This window comes from Lissotriton helveticus, chromosome 6 (assembly GCF_964261635.1).
Source record: "Lissotriton helveticus chromosome 6, aLisHel1.1, whole genome shotgun sequence".
NCBI lineage: Eukaryota > Metazoa > Chordata > Amphibia > Caudata > Salamandridae > Lissotriton > Lissotriton helveticus.
The window spans coordinates 2073681363-2073695978 of NC_136067.1; the positions used below are offsets into that span (position 1 = coordinate 2073681363).

The following is a 14616-nucleotide window of genomic DNA, read 5'->3' on the forward strand; positions in this document are numbered from 1 at the left end:
GAAAAAGATATGAGTGTAAAAAAAGGAGAGTGAGAGAAAAAAGCTATATTAAAAAAAGGAAAAAGGTGTAAGGATTTAAAGAGAAACTGAAGAAGGAAAAAGAACAGTGTTGGAGAGAAAGAACGACAGTGAGGGAGAGTGAAAGAGCGAGACAATGAGTAACATCCACATTGCAACTCATTTTTATTATTAACTTAAAAAGCACAACATATATCCCCTCACAAATTAATAACTCACCTTTAAAAATGCTTTTGAAGATTTAGAACAGTGTCAATCACACACGAGATTTTCTTAAGCAGAATCTCTGAAATGTACCTCAGACACTGCAACCACAAATGGCCCTGATTCCCTCTCATTTTTCACACATATTCCAGTACATAACCAATGAAATTTCTTCCCACACGAATTCAAAACCAAACTAACATTTTAATTGGATGTACATTTCAACACTTTCAAACTCACATAATGTTTAACCTTCCCCCACTGCTCTCTCTGCCTGTTACCATGGTAACTCTCCATAGAACACCTAACTGCAGTCAAAAGGTGAAAAGTTCATCTCTCAATGTTGCAAACCAAAGCAGCAAGTGTGTTTGACTTCTCAATATTCCAGCAATGTTCTTTTCAATGATTTTTTCTAAACCAATAGTATTATTCATTTTAAAAAAACAGTAGTATGCACCCTAGTTTTCAATGTTAAATTATCAGAAACCACCAATCATTTCTTGTTTTTCAAATGCACTGAATCTCAACAAAATATTTTTCAAAACTCCAAGTTTTCAAGCTGTCTTTTCATTTCCAGAGCCCATCTGAGTACAACCAAACCTGCCTTCAAGATGCTTAGAGTCTGGATTGTAGGACATATCTATATTTTCTGGAGTGAAAGGTATGCAGCAAATAGATGTTTTCTCAACCTTGATTTACCAAATGTGGATATTATATGGATTGGCCAGAGAGGATGGAGATGTCACCAATTGATGCCATTGGTAAAATCCTTTATGCATCTCCCACACCCTGACCTTATAATTGTGCACTGTGGTGGCAATGACCTAGGCACTTTGACTGGGGTAGGTCTTGAAATGCTTTTAAAGGACAACATTTGGCCAATTGATATCACTTTTTCCACAAACTGCCTTTGTATATTCTAATATATGCCAAAGATTGAGAAAGCAAAGAAACAGGTGAATAAGTCTGTTTCTGCTTTCCTCAGAGACTATGGCATGGGTTCTATATACCACAACAACTTGCGTTACAACATGCAAGGCATCTATAGGAGAGATGGTGTACATTTTACAGATAAGGGGAACAGAGTCTTCCTTTTAAACTTTAGACTCTGCATCGGTACTTACTTGTAGGTACAAAAAACACTCAATGAACACAACAGCTCTTTTTAGAGCCACCCAACATCTAAGCACACAAACTTGTTATTTAAATCTATTATTTTGTTTTTTTATTCTGACGTGCCCGCACCTCGCGATTAAAAAAAAAAAAAGAAAAACATTTTTTGGGGCCTTCAGGGGTCCTTCAGGGACTCACTGAGAAGGCCTAGGGAGTCAGGAAGACTCTACCCTGCCTCCTTTTAAAAGAACCGTATATTACTTTTTAAAATATTTACAAATCTCACGAGGGTACGTCGCGCGTAAACGCACCGTGAGAGTACCGTAAAACCTTTGTGCGCTTACCCCCGTAAGTTTTATAATCTTAAATACGTTATATCTATGGATTTATTATAGATTTTAAAGGTAGACCTTATCTTGGATAATGAAGAAATTGGTTTTTTTAAACTTTTATGAACCGTATATAACTTTCTAAAGTAATTACAAATCTTGCGAGGGTACGTCGCATGTAAACGCACCGTGAGAGCACCGTAAGCACACAGTAAGATCTTCGTGCGCGTACCTCCGAAAGTTTTATAATCTTACAAACTTAGGGGCAGATTACGATGGAGGATTTTCCGCATCCTCTGGGCCGGCGGAAGCCACCGCCGGCCCGGAGGATGTGGAAAATCCTCTGCGGACCTACCAAAGACCCACAACCACATTAGGATGGCTTGTGGGTCCTGGTTTCAGTCCGCCACTTTTCCGCCGCGGTTGGCTACAGCCGCGGCGGAAAAGGCCTAATATGGTGGCGGTGTCTCTCAGACACAGCCAGACATATTAGGATGGCTGAGTAAACATGCTTTTCCGCGGTGGCTTCTCCGCCGAGGAAAAGCATGTGGATCTTCACCCCCGGGGCCCGTAGCGGGCCCCCTGGGTGAAGGGGGGTGGGGGGTGCACATGATTTGTATGCAGAAATCGGCAGGCACCGCGCGGTACCTGCCGCTTTCGACATACAAATGCAATGTATGCATTTGTAACATTGCGGCGGGTGCAGCTTGAAACCGCACCCGCCGCAGTGTTACAAATAGAGTATGTGACCGCCAGGGTGGCGGTCACATCCTAATTGGACAGGAGGGAACTCCGCATGCCCATGCGGAGGTTCTCTCCTCCTCAGTGATCGCGGACGGACTCAAGTCCGTCCGCGATCATAATGGGCCCCCTTGATATCTACGTATTTATTCTAAATTTAGACATTATCTTGGATAATGAAGAAAATTGTTTTTTTAAACTTTTATGAACCTTATATTACATTTTAAAGTAATTACAAATCTCATGAAGGTACGTCGCACGTAAACGCACCGTGAGAGCACTGTAAGCACACCGTAAAACCTTTGTACACTTATCCCTGTAAATTTTATAATCTTAAATAAGTTATATCTACGGATTTATTATAGATTTTAAAGGTAGACATTATCTGGGATAATGAAGAAATTGTTTTTTTAACTTTTAAGAACTGTATATTACTTTTTTAGGTAATTACGAATCTCGCGAGGGTAAGTTGCAAGTAAATGCAGCGTAAGCACATCGTAAGAATACGTAAGCGCTCCGTAAGCGCACCGTAAGATTACGTCCAACCAAGTGACTTTAAAACAAGAGATTCTATTGGTTTATAATACCTCCTACTCCAATTGTTGAAAGACCCCTCCCATTTTAATCATTCTTCTTTGACTTTCACAGAAGAACCATATTTTCTCTTCAGCTCCTGTGCTTTAGATAAAGACATTAAAATGGCTGGACTTCCAGAAGAACCTTTAGATCATTCTTCATCTGAAGAATTTGTGGAAGAAGACCCACAGCCCAAGAAAAAGAAAGAAGCAATTGTATGGACATTTTTTACCCTCCCTGAAGGTCAAAAAAAAGTTAACACCCCACTAGTCACATGCAAAATATGTGATACTGTTTTATCAAGGGGTAATGCCAATAAAAAATATTCTTTTGGCACAGCAAGCATGGAACGCCATGTTAAAAACCTCCATCCTAACAATTGGGCAAGAGCAGTTGTCAGAAGATCAGAGGAGGAGCAGGGCTCTGATCCAAGCACTTCAAGGGAACCACCACCACCACCACCAACACCATCAAATATGATCCCTTCTTTGCAGCCAGAATTCAGAACTTAATGGTTCGCTGCATACATTGCAACCAATTAATTTCATATGGACAACAGTCCATAGAAAGAATTCTTCAAAAAGGTCAGGAGCCACAAATGCCCACAATAATGTTTTTTTTAAGTTCTTTGTTCCTGTTGAACACTTGTTTCGTTTACAAAGTTAATTTTTCGCCTTTAAGCAAAAAAAAAAAAAAGGTTATTTTCAGAACTACCTCTACCGGTCAAAAAAAGAGAACTATATTTGTATGTTTTAGTTTGTCATAGTGAATGTCTAGTTCATAAATGAATGAATGAATATGAAAGTGCAAAACTATAAGGATGTGGTACAGCATAAATCTATAGGGTGTTTACCTATAGGATACTGTAGTACTTGCAGAACACTTAAATGTAACATATGTATATAAATATGTTACAACTCTATGCTTCAATTTGCACTATTAACGAAAGAGCGTGGATGAATTTATATGTATTAAGGGCAGTTTTATAATCCCCTTGTGTCACTTTTTTTTGCCAACGTGCACGCGCCGTTCTCGTACGAGTGCATGCACCGTGCATGCACCTTGCGATTTCCAATTTTGTTTTGGGCTCTCTTGTGCCTCAGTTCTCCCGAGAGACAAGATGGTGGCCAACACTTCCTGGTTTGGACAGTTTGGAATGTTGACAGACGACTGACAGCCAATCACAAGTTCGCTCGTGCACGCCAGGGTCCGTGTATGGTGCGAGGACCGTGCGCGTGCGGTGCGCGGCTCTAGATATTTACATTTTTTAAAACTTGATTTTCTCAACAACTACTGGACGGATTTACACCACTTAAGCAAAAGGGCGATCTGCGAATAAGACTCTACCATTTTTCCAAATTTCATGTAATTCCATTAAACCGTTCGGGCTGTAGCCGTGTCTAATCGTCCTATGGAAAATTGCATGGGGAAAACACATTTTGGGACCCCTCTTTTTTCTCAGCCCCCACTTGACGAATCCTCCCAAAACTTTCAGGTAAGGAGCGGAGCGGAGCGGGCCATCTTCTTTGAGCATCGCTGTGGACTAACACAGATGAAAACCGGCAGGGGGGTGCAATACAGGGCTATCTGGCATTCCGGTCTGAGGACAGCATTATATGTTTTCGTAAAGCCGTTAAGACCTGGCTTTTCGATTTATAACTACTTGGCCAACCATCTCTTGTTAGCTGCAGTATCTTAGCGCCGGGAGACCCTTACGGGTAGCTGTCGCGCTCTACAAGCTTAAATAATAAATAAATAAATAAATACCCGATTACCTTTCCGGCACGCCACGCAATTCCTTAGTGTGTAGCTTTTTTATGTGAAAGTGACTGCATTTTTGAGAATATGAAGAACCTTTCCATGTAATTACGACAATGAAACATGGCAACATCTTTAAACACGTGTTTTATTTCATTATTTCTCGTCCCATCTCCATTGGAAGCTATAGAAAGAAAGCAGTTTTAATCTACATACAGCTTAACTTCTTGAATGATTTTGCCAGGGGTTGCAAAAGCAGTGCCAGGGGTTGCAAGGAGCAAGTCGGTGCTTTGTGGTTGATGGTCTGCTGTTCTGATCAACAATATGTTCAATATGTTCTCTTACAGAGGAGTTCTGGAACTGATGGAACACTCTGTCCAGCAACAGCACATAGTTCATAAATGTGTCAGTATTTAATTCAGAGTCAAATCCTTTGAGGCACTTCCAAAGTCGCATACTGTAGTCAAACATTTATTTTGTCTCTAACCAAGGGGGGAAGAATGAAGGAACCCAGTTTGGCTGGGAGTGTGTATGCTGATGTGGCATATGGTAGGTATTGTTCTGAGCAGCCCTTGGCTGGTGTCCAGTCTGTCTTTGTTAGCATCATCCTTACCTCCTTCTCAACCCATGTTATCCTATAAATCCCAGACACTGGTGAAGACGGGATTCAGAAACTGCTAACCCAACCATAATGAAGACTGTAGGTGTCATCTTGCTCCTTGTCACCCTCCTTGGGCTCTGGGAGTCACTTCCAGTGGTTGAAGGTGAGTAGACAGGGATCCGGTCCTCAGCATCTGACTGCACAATTCATCAGAGGGGTTGTCTCTCTTTCTGGAAAATTCCTGCAGAAATACCTGAAAGGTCTTGTATTGTGTGAGAGACATACTACAGTGACAGACAAGTCTGTCAAAAGTTGATTTAGGTAATGTGTGTTTTTCTAATTGTTAAGAACAGTTTGAGTTGGAAGAGTGAGTGTACATTACCAGTGGGTGTAAACTACATTCATAAAAGTGTTTTCCCTCAGGTGGTGTACAGTTTCTATGGAACTGGATGAAGACTCTCTCACTCAAAGGTCTTTGTATGTTGATTAGTTGCAAGCTCTCAGGGGATCCTCTTCACATTTTGTAGTGGGGAAAGTGGAGGAACTGCTTTCCTTTATGCCAATGATATGTGAATTACTTCTTAAAGGTTCTTCCAGCGTCAAGCTTAGTAGGGACTGAATCCATGGTTGAACTGCCCGCACTACACTAAGCACTGCTGAAATGTTCATGCTACAAGATAATATAGAAGAGATCAGAAAGAAGTTTATACAAATTTTGAAGATAGATCTTGTGAATCCTTTCAAACCTGTCCTACATTTTGGCTTTAGAGGCTCTAGACTCTTCCATACTGAGGCAGCCCTCAATAAAACCGTAAAGGCCAAAGTTGTAAACTAAATCACCAACACTGCAACAAACCCCATACCCACTCCTGCATCAAACATAGAAGACCTAAGGCCATTCGTGTCAATTTTCCTCATATGAGAGAAATTCTCACTCAAGAGAAGAAGTTTTCAGCATGAAACAAATGTAATTATTTTCCAAAAGTATGTCGCCTGTCCTACTGCACCATAGCTTCTTCAACAAAAGCAGTAAATATTGTTTCACCTGTATCATCGACCTTAGAAATAAAGACATGGATGATGATCAAGAGGATGATGGAACAGTATGTGTTTTCTACACCATGCAATAAGGAATGAAACACAGTTAACCTCAATCCTGAAGTCAAGTGCCAATAGGTAGGCAGATAATAATAGCTTTGACTGACACTGGTGCATCAATAAATGTTGTAGCAAAGGATTAACTTTAGTTCCCTCAAATCGAGATTTAGCCTTGCAGCAACAAAATATTTTTATCTATGTGGCATCTTTACAACCAAATTGACTCACAGGTATTCTGTAGTGACAACAATGTACATGACTCAAATGGATAAGGTACCTTGATGAGCTGCCAAATAGCAGTCTGATAATAATCACATACTGTACCCAAGAAAATGATATAGACAGCCATTAACAGAAGTCGATAATCTATTCAAAGAAATATTAAGCATAGAAGACTAAACTGTAGGGTTACCTATTTACCAGTCCATCCAACCAATGAAACGGAAGCAGTAATGATGACTAGGATTTCACTTAAGGTCTAAGGTAGAACCTAAACATATAAAACCTGGAAAAACTGACATCATATCATATAATGTGTTGATAGGCCCACCCTGGGGATTTCAATAATTGTTGTTACAAAAAGACATTTATACCTCTGCACACCAGTTTGATGATGAGCGCAAAGGTGTAGATATCTACTTCCCAAATGCCTCAATCATTAGGGAATACTGCCTCACTTCAGGTATATATGACCTGCTATCCATAGTAAATGGGTCCTGATGGCTTCCTAAAGTCAATTTAAATGCTGGTTGTCACCAGCCCCTTCTGGTTCCATGAGCAAAATATATTACCATTTCTCCTATTCATCGAAACCTCTACTTTTTCAAAAGATTCCACTTTGACACATCCAGCAACATATTTCAGAACACAATTAGAGAATTATCAACTGGACTTAACATGCAACATCAATGTCAGTGATGACATTCTGGTACACTCCAAAACACTACAAGAAAATTACACTTGACCTAAGTGTGGTATTTGAGAGACTAGGGCAAGATGTGTGACCATTTTTTGAGGTCGCTAAGGGGATTTCAGCCCCTTTTCAACCTAAAAATAGGTCATCCCAATGTGCCAACCCTTTTTTGCGAGTCGCTAATAAATTAGCGACTTGCAAGATAGGGTTAGTGACTCGCTATTAGGAAGGGGCATGACAAGGGTGTCCTATTCTAATAGTGACTCCCAAACCTATGTATGAATGTTTTGCAACTGCAATTGTGGTTGCAAAACGCTTACAGTTTCCCACCCTTCTGAGAAGGGTGGTAAGACACTCATAAATAGGAAGATACCCCAGGAGACCCTTTTCCCCTTGGATAAGCATGTGCAAATATTTTTTAAGAGCAGGCAGGGGTCCTATTGATGACTGTCTGCGCTTAAAAAATGTAACTGAAAGTTTCATTTTTCTTTTTTAAATGCATCCCATTTTCCTTTAAGGAAAACGGGCTCGATTTAATTTTAAAAAACTACCAACAGGCCACGATTCCTGGGAGTGCCAGCCAATCCCAACCCGGTCGCAAATTGCGACAGCTTCATTAAGATTCATGAGGCATGCAATTTGTGATCCTATTGGGAATCGCGAACAGTGTCTGGGACACTGTCGTACATTAAATTTTGTGACTCGCATACCGAGACTCGCAATTTGCTGAAAATTGTGAGACACAAAATCCAATGTTCGTACATCTGGCTGTAAGTGAATGTGGCTCACACTAAACTAAAAGAATTGTGAAGTCCTGAAGTGGAACATCAAATTTTTTATCTAGTAGTGAATAGCAGATGCCCTTGCCCTGGTGAAAGTGGAAAATATCAAGACAGAGAGCACCCCCTCCTACCTCACTATCTGAGGCTCAGAGCTTCCTTGGTGTGGTGCAGTTTATGGAAGCTTCATCAAGAATTTCTCTTCCCTGATGAGACCTAACAAAGTCAACAGCATCAGGACTGGAGTTAAACTGAGCAAGCAGCATTCTAAACCGCAAAGGATGAGGGTGTTCTTTCAACTGATATAACTCTCAAGGGGTTTAACCCATCTAGGGATACAGAGTTATCAGTCAACAGTGGTTCATCAAAATCGATTGTTGTGTTCCAAGAATATTCTTTTTCTGTAATCAACTAACTAGGACTCAGTACCCCATAGACTACTTGTTGAGACATCATTGGCCAGTAACAATACATGAGATGAAGGATGCTGCAGAAATAAAGGAATATTTCAGGTGAGTGTCTCATAGGCCAATGTCACTTAAAGAATTCCAAGTCACGAACACAATGATTTTTGGGAGTTTGCAATCTATGCAATTGAAAAAAAGACTGGAAACGTCTGGTATCTGACCTATATACCTGAAAGCCAGAATCAAACTGCTGACTCACTGGTTGCTATACAATGTAAGACAGAAGCTAGCAGTTTTGTTGGTAGCTGCCTTTTGTAAGAAATGCACCCACTTATTCCCCAGACCCTGATCCGCTGAATTGTGATAAGCAAAAGAAAAGAGGAAAGTCTGGTTTCCCAGCTTAGACGAAAATGTGGAGAACACAGTGGGACATTTGTCTTCATTGCGAAGCGTCTAGTGTTCCCGACTATCCAAGTCCCGTCATTTCTGAATAAATGCCACTTTATCCATGGGGGATATACCATCCAGACTTTGGGACTCTTCAAGATGGCCATCATCGTCTTGTTGTGATTGGATAAGTATTGTGAGATAGAGATTGTGCGATCCATATTAACAGAAGAGCTGATTCAAAAAAATGGGAGAAAATCACACCTACCCCCAAGGGATCAAAGAGATAGGAACTGACCATGGGCTCACATTTGAAAGACAAGATTTATCAAGGTACCATGCCTCTTTACAAATCAAGTATTCCATGATTAGTGCTTGATGGCCACAGGCAAACGGGGAAGTTTAACACGTCTTTAAGTCTCATTGCAAAGCCATATTCATTTCTCACATTGTGGAGCTGTCTTCCAGGAGATTATGAAACAAAGTTTCTTCAGTTATTTCTAACCATAAAGTGCATAGCTTATGTACAAAAATACATTAAAAAACCAAGTAGAGCCTAAAATCACAATTTCTAAGAACACAGAATTCCCATAATTGTTAAAATTGGTGAAAAGTAGCAGGTTGTTTGATGGTAACAATTGATTAAAGGTAATATTATGAAACTCCAAATCATAGTCTCTTTCTAGGGTACCTCTGCAATGGTCAGTTCCCAAGATCCTAGGACAACTAACCCTTATTTTAAAAGCATGTAAATTTAGGGCTGAGAAAATCATTCCCTAGCTTGTGAAACATATTGTCTTATTGTATACTGCAAAGAGACGTTTTTCTGAGTCCTTAATGTTTATTGAGTTGGGCTTGGCCTGTCCTTGCTTTAAAGTGACATGTTCAAATCCGCTCTTCGGAGAAGTTGGTTTACCAGACCTAAACATATCAGAGAAATTAAGGCACCACCCAACCAGCAGATAACTGCTTGCCTGCAGGTTTGAATGTTCAAATTTAGGAAGGTTGGCTTGAGGAGTATCTTCCTTTAGAGCATGACTGTTGGGCTTGTACATACGAGGTGACTGGTTGACTCCAAATCGTGGCCGTATAAATGGCAATTTAGATCTTGCTTCATGCCCTTCCATGCTGGGAGCAACTCTTTTGAAGTACAAAAACCAAGGAGATAAAGCATGAAACTCCATTTGAAGGCAGGATGAGAATATGCAGTGCGTAAAAGATTGAGAGAGACCCCTTAGCACACCAGGGGAATAGGGTACTTCTCAACCACCCCAGAACTTTTCTATACTGATGAGGGATACTATCTCGAAACACGAGCCATGTCTCGTGTCTAGAGTTTCTGGAAATATCAAGTACTTACGTGCACCAACTTTGGTGAAACAGGGGGGAGGAGCTTAGCTCGCACCCAAGATGGCCGCATGAGCTTAGGGCTCCCGAGACCCTCGTAACCTCCCGCATCTATCCTGTTGACTATCCTGTCCCTCAGTGATGTCTTCGTGAAGACGAACCACAGTGAGGTGAAACCTGAATTCAGATTCCGAATCAGACCCCGGGAACTGGTGTTATGGTGCTTCGAAGATTGAGGCCTACGTCTCTGTGATGCCCGGTTGTGGAGTTGGCATGGTGCCCGAGCTGTAGTTGAACAACATCGGCCTGAGGGGGCAGGGACGACTGGTCCGGTTGACTTTCACTTTTGATTTGTCTTCCACAGAGATATTCGACTGGGAACTTCCCCCCGTACTGAGGGCGGTTATCCTGTGCTCTTCTCGAGTGTGCCCTTTCATTGCCTTGCTGGTTTTGGGACGACTCTCGGCTGGTGCCCTCTGGCTGAAGTTGGGCCTCCGATCGGGGGTCCCATGTGCCGCCATCTTTCTATTTAGTCTGACTTCTCCGAGTCGGTCTCCATTCCGCAATGGCGGGGAAACCGGAGGGGGATAAGCAGAAGCTCAAGACCAATCGGCGGGGTGGCTATACCCAGACTAACATCATGGATCGCTACGCCAAGGCTAAGGGATCTCCCGGTGGACCGGGAAAGTCACTGGAGGACACGAGAGATCCATCGACCTCGGCAACAGAGCTGACCCTTCAGGACGTTATGGTCGCAATCGATGGGATCAAATCCTCCCATGGGCAACAAATGGAGACTCTTGCCCACAAGCTCAATACTGTGGCGATAGATGTCAACCTTATCCGTACGGACTTGACGAAAACAAACGAAAGAGTCAAGTCGTTGGACATTAAGACTTCCAGTCTGACGGGTGATGTTGCCGACCTTCAGACGGAGATACGCAATTTGAGGGCCTCCAGTGACCTCTTTGCGCGTCGCCTGGAGGATTTCGAAGGAAGGGCCTGACGGAATAACGTCCGTATTATCGGGGTTCCGGAGAAGGCGTAGGATCCAGCAGCTGACCTCTTCGTCGAGGATCTCATCGTTAAGCACCTTGCACCCAAGGGACTGAGTACGTTTTTTACGGTCGAGCGAGCCATAGAGTTCCGGGCGGTAAACCAAAATTGGGTGCCCCACCACGGCCTATGATCGCAAGAATCTTTCATTTCCGTGATAGAAACGCTATCCTGCAGACCTAACGGGTTGGTGGGCCTATAAAGTTTGAGAACACTACCATCAGCTTCTACCCGGACTTTACACAATCTGTCCAGAAGCAGAGATTTGGTTTCTTAGGGGTAAAGAGACGACTGTGTGACATGGGCCTTAAGTACGCTATGCTTTTCCCGGCCAAGTTAAGGGTTGAACATGCGGAGCGGACTTATTTTTTCGATCGACCAGAGGTGGTGGCCGACTGGCTGGACACTCTGCCGAATCAGCGTGCACATGAGGAACAGTCTGGTGGAGCGGAAGGCGGACCGACGGATCAGTAACAGACACCTGATGCCTGGTTTCTGGGGTCTCTAGTTGGCCTCGAACTGTGGTTTGCTAATTTTGTTAAGGTATTTGATTTGACATTTGGGGTGGTTGTGGGGCTATTGGTGGGTCTCTTTCCTCCTCTGATTGACTTTTTGTAGCTTAGTTAGATGTGGGGGCGGCAGGCACACTGCAAGTTGGGGTGGCTTTTTAGTCTCGCGCAGGGGTGCAGGGTGGGGGGGTATGTAACGGGATGTTTGTGGGGGTTTTGTTGGAGAGTTTGTTTGTTTTTATGCAAGGCAATGTATTGTTAGACCTCTTGATCGAAGTGCTGGGTTCTTACTGTGGTTGGATCTTCTTTCTTTTTCGGGATGGGGGTAGGGGGTTGAAACTGCTGAGCTGGAATGTGAATGGGTTGGGGGATAGGATAAAACGTGGGGTAGTACTGCGGTTGTTGAAACGACTTTCCCCCGATATTGTCCTTCTTCAGGAGATGCACTTGATAGGTAATACTTGTTATGCTATGAACAGGAAGGGGTATCGTTTGGTAGCTCATGCCGGGTTGTCCTCTGGATCCAGGGGGTTGGTATCCTTATTAGGAACTCTCTCCCGCTGGAGATTGACGCCACGGTTCTTGATGATAGAGGGCGCTATGTCGCTCTTACTGGTAGGGGGGAGGGCCGGACCCTATCCCTGGTTTCTGTGTATGTCCCCCCTGGCCTGCAGTCAACTACTTTTGCGGACTTGGGGCGGGTTATCCTCACTCTACCCGAGGGGTCCCTGCTGGTGGGTGGTGACTTTAATGCTGTTGTTTCTGGTATGGTGGATCGACATCCACCTAGGGATCTTAAGAGGGCACAAAATTGGCTTCATGACTTCATTGACACCCTGGGCCTGGTAGATTGTTGGAGATTGTTACACCCCGCTCAGCGGCATTATACGTTTCATTTCGGTGCCCATGGTAGCCTTTCACGAATTGACTATGTTTTTGTACCTGCTGCACAGGCACTTTCTATTACTGAGGTTAAGCACTTGGCTCGGGGAATTTTCGATCACTTTCCGTTATGGTTCCGAATGGAGTTGAATTCCGGGACCGAGGGACAGGTAGCCCCGATTAATCCCTGGTTTCTCCGGAACCCTAAAACTCGTGCTGATTTGATAAAGTCTCTTGACTGTTTCGTCTGCGGTGTCGCTCTGGGAGGCTTTCAAGGCTGTCCTTAGGGGCCAGGCCCTATCGTTGATTGCGGGCGTTAAGAAACGGAGAGATGAGGAGGTTGTTAAGATCGAGACGGATATTATGGATTTAGAGCTGGGCCTGGAGCAGGAGGTCACACGTGCTAAGACACATGTCTTGCGACTAAAACAGCTGGAATACAGGGCGTTGGTTACTGACTTAGCTAAGGCCATGAGTAGAGAACAACAGGGACGTCTATATGATGTGGGAGACAAGGCAGGTAAACTGATAGCGTGGCTGGATAAGAAAGATAGAGCCAGTCGTGTGGTGCCTGTGATTGAAGCGGAGAATGATACTCGGTTTACCAATCCTGGAGAGATTGTTCAGTGTTTTGCGGATCACTTCCAGACAGTGTATTCCTCCGTGTCTGATAGGCCTGAGAAGGACTCACATCTGTTGTTGCGTGATATTGCTTTACCGCGTCTTTCTGATGTTGAGAGGGAACAAATGGACGCTGCAATAACCGTGGATGAGGTGGCTCGTGCGATTCGCTCCCTGCGTTCAGGGAAAGCTATGGGTCCCAACGGTCTACCTATTGAACTTTACAAGTTGCGGCCTGACAAGATGGCTCCCTATTTAAGGGATATGTTTTTGCAGTCACGTGAGTGTGGTTCTCTTCCCCGCGATCAGCGTCTAGCGACCATTGTGGTGAGTCATAAGGAGGGGAAACACAGGGACAGGTGTGCATCGTACCGGCCGATATCTCTTTTGAATGCCGAACCTAAGATCCTTGCAAAATTATTGGCTAACTGATTGCTCACCATTATTAGCGAGTTGATACATCCGGATCAATCCGGTTTCATCCCGCATAGAAACACTGCTCTGAATCTTAGGCGTCTGCACGGCGTTCTCGCGAGGGCGGTGACATTGCGTGAACCGGCCATCTTGGCGTCGTTGGATGCCACAATGGCTTTCGATACGGTGGAATGGTCATATTTATGGGCCACGTTGGCTAAGTTTGGGTTTGGAACCGGTTTTATTGGATGGGTGCGGCTCCTCTATGAAGACCCCCTTGCGCAAGTTGTTGTGAATGCTCGTGTTTCTACTACGTTTATTCTTGCAAGAGGTACTCGTCAGGGTTGTCCCTTGTCACCGCTCCTGTTTGCCCTAGCCCTCGAGCCCCTCGCTGCATGGATCCAGTGGGAGCCCTCGATTAAGGGTATTCAGTGGTCCTCTGAGTTTGAAGATCGCATCTCGCTTTACGCAGATGATATTTTACTATATTTGACCTCGCCCCGGAAGTCATTATTGGTCCTGTGTGATGTTTTGACCTTTTTTTGGTACAAACTCGGGGCTGAATATTAATTGGACAAAATCCTACTTATACGTTCTTTCTGGTGATGTTCCTCTTCTGCCACGTAACTGTATCATACAGGTGACACAATCGGGGTTTAAATACCCCGGTATCTACGTTTCATTGGACCCCGCAATTCGGTATGAACAGAATCTTCTCCTGCCCTTGATTAGACTAAAGCAGGACGTCGCGGGTTGGCGTAAGCTTCCTCTTTCACCGCTTGGTCGTGCGGCCCTCTTTAAAATGATGTCTCTGCCTCGTTTTCTTTATGCGCTCCAGAACACACTCTTGATGTAGTTCCTGC

General features: G+C 43.6%; 1 long non-coding RNA gene across 1 annotated transcript in view; it reads left to right on the forward strand.

Annotated features, from left to right (window-relative positions):
* Nucleotides 1–5422: 5422 nt before the first annotated feature.
* Nucleotides 5423–14616, forward strand: part of LOC144762041 (uncharacterized) — a 43240-nt gene continuing 34046 nt past the window's right edge. Inside the window, exon 1 of the long non-coding RNA XR_013596018.1 lies at nucleotides 5423–5503. This is a non-coding gene — a long non-coding RNA (uncharacterized LOC144762041). The remainder of the gene's footprint in view (nucleotides 5504–14616) is intronic.